Below are 10,000 nucleotides of genomic sequence, written 5' to 3' on the forward strand. Positions count from 1 at the left end.
GTTCCTGTTGAAATCGATCCGACAAATACTAGTAGCTCCACAACACTTGCAGTTTTTTTGCTTTAGAATGAAATAATGTCTTTGAGCATATTCAATCACAACTTCTTTACCACCACTAGACAAATAATGATAAAATTCACCGTAACCCACATGCACTGCAAACAATCGGTAGGAAATCGAAGGTCTGTCAAAATTAATGCAGAAGGCCAGCCACTGCCTCTGCCATAGGTACAGGAAGACAAAATGCTGTTTTTTCGCTCATTATTCGAGTATTCAGTCAAACAAAGGATACCAGTGGACACTGGACAGGTAACTTTTTACTCCGCTGAATGCTAGTGAAACTTAGTTTTCGACTAAAGTCGTTCGTAATTGGTTAGGAAACCCATGACGTCATAACGATGTAACACCTCTCAGCCAATAATGAGTAACTGGAACTGCTTTTGTTTGTGTAAGAAAGTAAGTTAGAGGGCTCATTAAAAGTAAACATTACCGTAGTAGGAAACACCTCTCCCGACTTAGGAAAATTCGAGGTAAAAACTTAATATTTTTTTTCCTCTGTAAGTATGCATTAGCGACAATAATGTATTGAAAAGAAGTGTTTTGTTATCACGTGCTTTACTCGGGAAAAATATTAATATAATAGATTTCCCATAATGGTTGAAACTGTAATAATATACCAATTTTCCTTGTATTAATTTTTCAACATATTTCCTTGTTTATATAAACTGTTCTCGAACAAGTTCACTTATCCTACACCCCTTTAGGGGCGGTGCCCCTAAAGGGGTGGAGGAGCCCCCATGTTCTGCATAGTAGGCCGTATGACCTCCTATGCAGATATCTTGGGTGGTTTTGTGAACAACTATTCACTTCATTCAGGTGGAAATTAGAGACTTAGGCAATCGCTTTATCATGTAAGTTCCGATGGGCTATTTAGGATTTCAATGTGCTTGGCTATCTCCCATCTGATAAGTTTGTAGGATCTCCCTAATGTTTGAGGAAAGAAATGTTTAGACCATCAAACGGTAGTATTCAGTATTAAAACAGATTTATATACGGTTCTATGGTTTGTATGTTTTTCTTTTAGAATTTTCGCTTCCTGAAAATGGATGAACTTGGTGATTAGGTTAAGTCAGATAACTTTTGGCCAATATTCGTAAAGGTTTTGCCGGAATTATTAGAATTTTTAAGCGTGAAGTTGGCGTTAGAATTATTAGAATTTTTCAGAGGATGGGAACTTTGTACGAGCTTTTCGCTACCGAAAATTTCTCTTTATATGAGTTATAGCAAGCTCCCTAAATGTAAGAGTCATATACACTTATAAGGCTTTCTTGCCCAATAGCCAATCTCGTGGAAATCATCAAAACCGCACCAAAATTTCCTCATTGTCCAGACTAATGTTTGGATTTCTGCAGTTAGTAGCTGGCAGTTGAATTAGTTTTTTTTTAGTTAGCTAAGTAACTCGTAGCAAGGACTTTAGCTCCTGTTAACAGACAGCCCGAAAGCGATTTCTTTTTAGTTTAGAGTATGGAAATTTTTAGTCGTGGATATTTCTGCCATAGTAATTGGGGTATGTTTACTTTTAGTGTGTGTAGTAATTGTAGTAAACTTGTCATGTATGTTGGTTGGTTTTAATAGTCGTATAATCAGTGTCCGATGACATAAAGTTTGTTGGTCTCTGAACGCAGGCAATGAGTTTTACTCTAGAAACAGAGGCAATGGGTTTGTTTACTCTATGAACACAGGCAATGGGTTTGTTACTCTGAATATAAGCAATGGGTTTGTTCATTGAGCCCCTGCCATGGCAATTTATTTTGATCGTATTTGCTATATAACCCTTGAAGTGTTTTAACTTTCATCAGGCAGTTAATGTATGTACCAATATACATTTTTCAAATACAGCATTCTAAGGTACGAGCTGTTGAGTATATATATATATATATATATATATATATATATATATATATATATATATATATATATATATATATATATATATATATCCATACTATATATATATATATATATATATATATATATATATATATATATATATATATATATATATTATATATATTATATATATATATATATATATATATTTGTAGTTGGTGGCAAAACGGATCTATGTAGTAATTATTTTCCTCCCTGATCTCTTAATTACATTGCTTCGTTGTTTGTATCTTAAAGCTCATTGGTTTTCTTTAACTTTATTTCTGGAAAGATCAAAAGGTATGTTTTTTAAGAACAAAACTTTGTTCATAGTATGTGGGTTATCTTTATTTCTATTTATAATTTTTTTTCTTGTGGCGATGTTCACAACAGTATTTCAAGTAATAATATACAAATGTTGTAGTTTTTACGTAGGGAAGTTTTTTTACTTTTAAATATCTTGAGAAGCAGAGTAGATTTTAGTATGACTATGGTACAAATTATACCAGAGGGTTACAACTTTTCAGTAGGTAATACCTATTTTGGGCATTGATTGGAGAAACTGAACTCATGGTTTTTAAAAGCTGATTATCTTTGAAGTAAAAGATACCTTCCCTATTTCTAGAAATATTAAGACTTGACGATCACTTAACGAGTTGTCAAGTAATTGCCGTAAGAACATTTTCTGCTGCCGTGTTTTTTTTTTTTTTTTTTTTTTTTTTTTTGTTTTTTTTTTTTTTTTTTTTTTTTTTTTTTTTTTTTTTTTTACAGGTCTGCAGGATAAACCAGAATTGAAGAAAATGTGCGGGTTGCGAACCTTTTAAGAGTTAGGCTGATATTTCTACGGATCAAAGATGTGGACAATGGTGATAGAAGTTCACTCTCGTCGGGGTTCGTTAAACACGTAAAAGCCGTTGGTCCCGTTGCTGAATAACTGGTTCCATGAAACATAAAACACCATACAAACAAACAAGATGTCGACAAAGATGAATGTAAGCTTCTATTGTGTAATTTCTGAGTTTTCCATGTTGTGCATTTCATTGAAACCCTGATAGGTTTGAGTTAGGATCCTGGGATGTTATGCATCGGAAACTTACTGTTTCCCGTTGTATATTTTGAAATCAAATATCAATAAATAATGGGTCTTTATAGTTTTCTGTTTTTTGACTACTTCCTCGGTATTTTTATAGGGGAAAACAAAATGAGGAATCTGTGTATCATCCATAACTATAATGTTGAAGGTAAATATTTAGAAATTTACTGTTTAACAGATATTCACGTGCGAAGACCTAGTATATCAGATTTGAAATATAAGCAAGCCATACTTGGAATTTTTGGAAAATTCCATTTGTTTGACACTTGTAGTGGAAATGTGGTTCGGGTATTAGTTGTGACGACCCAAAACCCATTGGCTAATTTGCGAGACAACGAACTCAGTCTGAATAGATACTAATGATAAATATACAGAACCAAGATCTCCAATAAATATATCGTAGGCAATAAAAAATTCAAATTGCGTATTATTGCTACTTGAGAACAATGTACAATTAGAAGGTAAAACTTCATATGAAATTAATTTCATAGAGCTACTTCAAGAATTATTTCCATTCATCGATATAAAAAATTTGATCATATGAGGTCAGCTACGTGGCTAAATAAAGGCTGTAACTCAGGCGAAAAGAATTTTAGTAATTTTAATGAATAAATAGTAAACAAAATTAATATATTTAATTTAATTGCATTGGTAAATATAGGATGTAACACAAGTGAAGAGAACATTAACTTAATACATATGAATGAAAATTCTGAAATATTAAAGTTAAGGTACGTAGTTAAATAAAGGACTTAACGTAGTGTAAAGAATTTTTGTAAAAAATAAAAACTTGAAAATAAAATCCTGAAATACTGAAGTGAAATTCTCGAAGTATTGCACGACTTTTCTAATGGGCGGGGGAAGGGGGGGGCGGGTTGTGGATTCCAGTGTATGGAGGTCGTTTGGCAAACAGTTCTGGTTGATCACGTAAAGGTTTTGAGTACAAAGTTTCTTCCGCCAAAAACATTTGATATTTGTTTCAAGATTTCCTGTAATAGGTCACTTAGATTCTGAATAACCTCATAGGTTCCAGCGCTTTGCCTTTTGCTAACTTATATGTGAGTTCATTGTAATGCGTCACTTGTAGAGGGTAATGACCATTTATTTTCAGTTATCCATTAAACACCCCCGTAGGGTGGTAGTGCCGCCAGTGCACCTCATCCGGTTCACTGTAGGCATTACTCGAGGCTATTTGCGGCGTCCCTTCGTCCCCTAGCTACAACCCTTGTTATCCCTTTTACTGTACCGACGTTCGTATTCTCTCCTGTCAAACCTCCTCTCAATTTCCCCTTGCAACGCTGAATGACCTCATAGGTCCCAGCGCTTTGCTTTAGGCCTAAATGGTAAATTCTATTCTATCCATGAAACCAATCTGAAGATCTGATAATTTTCTGGACTGGTTGTTTAGGATAGTAACTATTACGGATACTATTGACTTCGTTGGTTTGTGAATTTGACACCGAATGGGCGGTAGATGAAATAAATAGTCGACCTTAGTTAAGTATATCTTAGTTTAACCAGACCACTGAGCTGATTAACAGCTCTCCTAGGGCTGGCCCAAAGGATTAGATATTTTTACGTGACTAGGAACCAATTGGTTACATAGCAACGGGACCTACGGCTTATTGTGGGATCAGAACCACAATATATCGAGAAATTAATTTCTATCACCAGAAATAAATTCCTCTGGTTCCGCGTTGGACGAGCCGAGAATCGAACTTTGGACCACCGAATGGTAGCCGAGCGCGAAATGCACTCGGCCGACAAGGAACTAGTCGAGCTTAGTAATCAAGACGTTTGGAGGATTTTAACATGACTATTGTTTTATGTAGATGTAGAATATGAAATGGTATTTGTTAATTGGTCTTTTAATTGCTATCGTTTATTATTATGGAAATAATTGTAAACTACTGAAGGAATTGTAATTAGTGAATGAAGTAAAATACAAGATATAAAAAACTTATTGGTACATTAACCTTACATTTTGCAAAGGAGTTCTCGATACGTTTTTAAATAAACTCTCTGCTCTAGAACCGAACGGTTGTGGTAAAATGTTATTGCCTGTTAAATACTTTTAGTTAAATATAAATAAACTAATCTGAGAAACTCGTACCAGGCATTAACAGTAGGCATTATAGCGAAAGTAGTAACTCTTAAAATTTGGAGGTTACTTATCAGGATGATTGTTTTAGTGTATTTGGAGAAAGGAAACGTCAATTAGGGTAATTTACGATGAGACATCTCGGGACGCTGCTAAGTCATTTGATATGGGTCGTGGTATAAATGCCAATAGATTTGCTAAGCGAACTTCATCGCAACTGGGTGTTCTTTAAGGGAAAAATCCAGAATAGAGAGAAAGATTGTTCCTACACGATATACAAACCTGAGGTCCTTTACATAAGGAATTACTTTTAGCGTAGAAGTAATTCCTTATGTAAAGGACCTCAGGTTTGTATAGTTAGGAAAGATAACGATCTACTTTGAAAAATTGTGATTTGTTCCTACACGATATACAAACCCTCGGTCCTTCACATAAGGAATTACTTCTACGCTGAAAGTAATTCTTTATATAAAGGACCTCAGGTTTGTATGGTTAGGAAAAATACAATTTACTTTAAAAAATTGTGATTTCGAGGAATCGAAATTGCAGCATAGAATCTAGGCTAAAAGCCAAGCCCTTGGGCCTTTGAGGTCATTCAGTGCTGAAAGGATAATTGACTTAAAGGAAGTTTGAATAATGTAACATGAGGAAAACCTTGCAACTGCACTGTGAACTATTTTTTTTGTTAAAAGAGGGTAGAAAAGGGTCAGATGGAGAAAGCGAATATGAAAGAGAGGTAGAGAAAAGGGAAAGAAAGAGTTTTTGCAGAGCTAAGAGACGATGGGAACGCTGTAAGGAACCTTGAGTAATTCCCTACAGTGCACCACGTGAAGTGTATTGACCGGCACTATCACCTTCGGGCGCGTTGAGTGATTGCTTAAGCTAAAGATGGCAGATTCAGCCAAGAAAATTCCTTAGGTCGAGGACGATAGACCAGAATTTAGGGCGAGCAAGTGAGGCGCGAAAACAAATTGATTAGGCCGAGGAATAACGTCTACGAGAATAACCCTTCGGCCCCCATCTGCTACTCCTTTCATTCCTTTCGTGTACCTCGATCATATTCTCCCTCCATCTTATTCCCACTCTCCTTACAATTATTTCATACTGCAACTGCTTTGAGGTTTTCCTACTGTCACACCTTTCAGACCTCTTTACTTTCAATTTCCTTTTCAGCGTTGAATGGCCTCATAAGTGCCAACGCTTGGCCTTTGCCCTAAGTACTTTATTCCTGTTCCAATTCAACAAGTATGAAGCTATAAAGAGTGAACAGCAATATACGTGATTGTGCAAGACACTTGGGAATGATGGTTTGTGTTTATAGCCTTAGTAACTTTAGGGCAATGAAACCTTCTGTTAGGGAACCGTGTGATCTCATGGCATCTAGGCGCCCCGTAGGAAGTTAGTGCTGTCAGTGCACCTCGTATGGTGCACCGTGGGCATTACTTAAGTCTCTTTGCAAGAGCCCTTTCAGTCCTGGCTACATCCCCTCCTCATTTCTTTTACCCTATCTCCACGCATATTCAATATGACTTTCCACACTCAAAAGAATTGTTCCTATTGCAACTAGCGAGGTTTTCCTCCTGTTACACCTTTCAAATCTCACTGACTATCAATTTCTTTTCCAGCGCTGAATGACTTCATAGGTCCCAGGGCTTGACCTTTGGCCTAAATTCTATTATCTTATCTATGGGATTTGAGTGCATTTAAGGCCTTGTCAACACGAACGATTATCGCTCGGATGCGTTTGTCTTTCAAGTGGCTCCATCATCCTTGGCATAATTGTTATGTCCATATTTACTGTGTGTGTGTCTGTGTGTACATATGATCATTACGTACTTTTCTCGTAACTGGCAGCTTCGTCGTTCCGTGCCAGGCTTCAAAACACCGGGCACTACCAGTGGTGAGTTTTTTCAACTACCGGTGTGGAAATTCGCTGGTTTGTCTTTACTTTTTGTGTGATACCACAAGAAACTGATTCCCGTTGCTGAATAAACACTGGTTCCATGCAACGTACAACACCATACAAACACACACAAATAACTAAACAAACAAGGAACTGACATGGAGGTCAAGGGATACAAAGGAAGGTGTAGGGCATGAAGGTGTGCTTTGCAGAATGACAAATTGTGATGAAAGCAAAGAAAAGTAGGAATAAGTTGACAACTATCTTTAAAGATATTCAACTCATAGCTAAACGAAAAGACCTTTCTCGATAATTATTAATTGAATATGCCTACTACTACTACTACTACTACTTATTACTAATAATAATAATAATAATAATATAATAATAATAATAATAATATAATAATAATATAATAATAATAATAATAATTTTTTTTGTTTTTTTTTCGGTTTTTATCACGTCCTCCAATCGAACTGGGGGTTGGTATTTAAGTGTGGGCATCCGGGTTGCATCCTGCCTCCTTAGAAAGTCCATCACTCATACTATGTGCGCTGTTTCTAGGTTCACACACTTCTGCATGAGTCCTGGAGCTACTTCAGCCTCTAGTTTTTCCTGATTCCTTTTCAGGGATCTTGGGATCGTGCCTAGTGTTCCTATGATTATGGGTATCATTTCCACTGGCATATACCATATCCTTCTTTTTTCTATTTTCAGGTCTTGATACTTGTCCATTTTTTCCCTTTCTTTCTCTTCAACTCTGGTGTCCATGGTATTGTGACATCAATGAGTGATGTTTATTCTTGATTTTGTCAATCAACGTCACGTCCTGGTCTGATTGCACGTATCACCCTATCTGTTCTGATACCATAGTCCAGAGGATCTTTGCCTGATCGTTTTCTATCACTCCTTCAGGTTGGTGCTCGTATCACTTATTACTGCAAGGTAGCTGGTGTTTCTTGCACATGCTCCAGTGGAGGACTTTTGCCACTGAATCATGTCTCTTTTTGTACTGGTTCTGTGCAAGTGTCGGACATTCGCTTGCTATGTGGTTTATGGTCTCATTTTTCGTATTGCACTTCGTACATATGGGAGAGATGTTTATTTATATCTATCGTTCTTTGGATATATTTGGTTCTAAGGGCCTGATCTTGTGCCGCTGTTATCATTCCTTCAGTTTCCTTCTTGAGCTCTCCCCTCTGTAAACATTACCATGTGTCATCGCTGGCCAGTTCTTTAGTCTGTCTCATGTATTGTCCGTGCATTGGTTTGTTGTGCCATTCCTCTGTTCTGTTTTTCATTCTCCTGTCTCGTATATTTCTGGGTCTTCGTCTACTTTTTATCAGTCCTTCTTCCCATGCACTCTTTGGACCACTCGGTCTTCACTGGTCTTCAGATATTTGCCCCAGCGGTCTGTTCTCGATGTTGACGCAGTCCTCTATGCTTAGTAGTCCTCTGCCTCCTTCCTTTCGTGTTATGTATAGTCTGTCCGTATTTGCTCTTGGGTGTAGTGCTTGTGTATTGTCGTATGTTTCCTAGTTTTCTGGTGTATGTTGCGGAGTTCTGCCTTATTATTATAGTTATTATTATTATTATTATTATTATTATTATTATTATTATTATTATTATTATGTCAAAACTTGAACTAATGATATACGATTATGCACGATGATGAGAATCTACCACTAATTTATTCATTACCAATCCAATTCATTGTCACCAAAATGTTCACTCTCCAAAACACGCACCAGATCTTTGTTAGCTTTGCTAATTGCTGTGAAAACAACTGGGCTTTTGATGTCCAATTTATTACTAGATCAGTGAGCATCAGGTCACCTGGTGTCAAAAATGGACGCGTGCAGTAATTTGTCAATAACTGAAGTCTGCAGATTGAAATCGCTCTTTAATGATTTATAAATTTTCCACTCATTTTTGACAAATGGAGGGGTCTGATTCAGAATTAATTAAAATGAAAACAACATATTTTATTTCAAATGAAGATTGAATCTGTTTGTCTTTGCAGAAGTTATCTTGAATTGTTTCAAAGTTTCAATTTAAGTCAGCGATGTGAATAATGCAATTGAGATATTTCTGAAATGATTGTAGCTCTTTTTCCTTTATTTATTGTGAAAAATCAAAGCAGTTTGTTCTAACTAAACCAAATTGTGAATAAATGTTTGATTGGGTCAAGATAAAATTTATTTACCCCTGCATTGGCATACTAGGTTTTCTTTCTCTAAAAATAATTATCTTAAATTCCACAAAGATTTCAAAATTATTTATAATGGGAAATAAACCAGGTTATCTGAGAACCGCAAAGAATTTATATTTTTTACATTTTCTACCAATGGAAAAAATTAATTAATTAGCAAAATTTATCTCTAATTTAAGATTCTGGCTCCAACAAGCGGTTCATTTGCAAATTCATTGAAGCAAATAACTCTAGTAATATAAAGAACTGATTTACTTTGCCTTATCGAATCTTAACGGTGTAGTTAGTGGTTTAGGTTTAGTTGGGGGGGGGGGGCGTATTTAAGTTTGGTGGGGAGAGTGTTTAGGATTAGTGAATGATGTGTTTAGGTTTAGTGGGTATGTGGTGTTTGGCTTAGAGGGGGGGTTTATAGGTTTAGTTTAGTGTGGGTGTATTTGGTTTACGAGGTGTTGCTTAGGTGTAATGGGGTGTTTCACTTCAATAAGTTGTAGTGTTTAGGTATAGTGAGGGCTGTGTATAGCATCAGTGGGATAAATTTTGGTTGAGAGACGACCTAATAATCAAACCATACTACGGGTTACTTTCTTTCTGAGGTAATTAATCTGCTAATATATATATATATATATATATATATATATCTATATATATATATATCTATATATATATATATATATATATATATATATATATATATATATATATATATATAATTTGCACTACAGACATGGAGTAGGCTCACATTTTGAGAATAAATAATAGCTT

At 35.7% G+C, this 10,000-nt stretch overlaps 1 long non-coding RNA gene across 1 annotated transcript in view; it reads left to right on the forward strand.

Annotated features, from left to right (window-relative positions):
- LOC135209428 (uncharacterized) overlaps positions 1–10,000 on the forward strand; it is a 74,356-nt gene that overhangs the window by 54,452 nt on the left and 9,904 nt on the right. The gene's annotated exons all lie outside the window — the stretch shown is intronic.

The sequence above is a fragment of the Macrobrachium nipponense genome, chromosome 38, assembly GCF_015104395.2.
Source record: "Macrobrachium nipponense isolate FS-2020 chromosome 38, ASM1510439v2, whole genome shotgun sequence".
NCBI lineage: Eukaryota > Metazoa > Arthropoda > Malacostraca > Decapoda > Palaemonidae > Macrobrachium > Macrobrachium nipponense.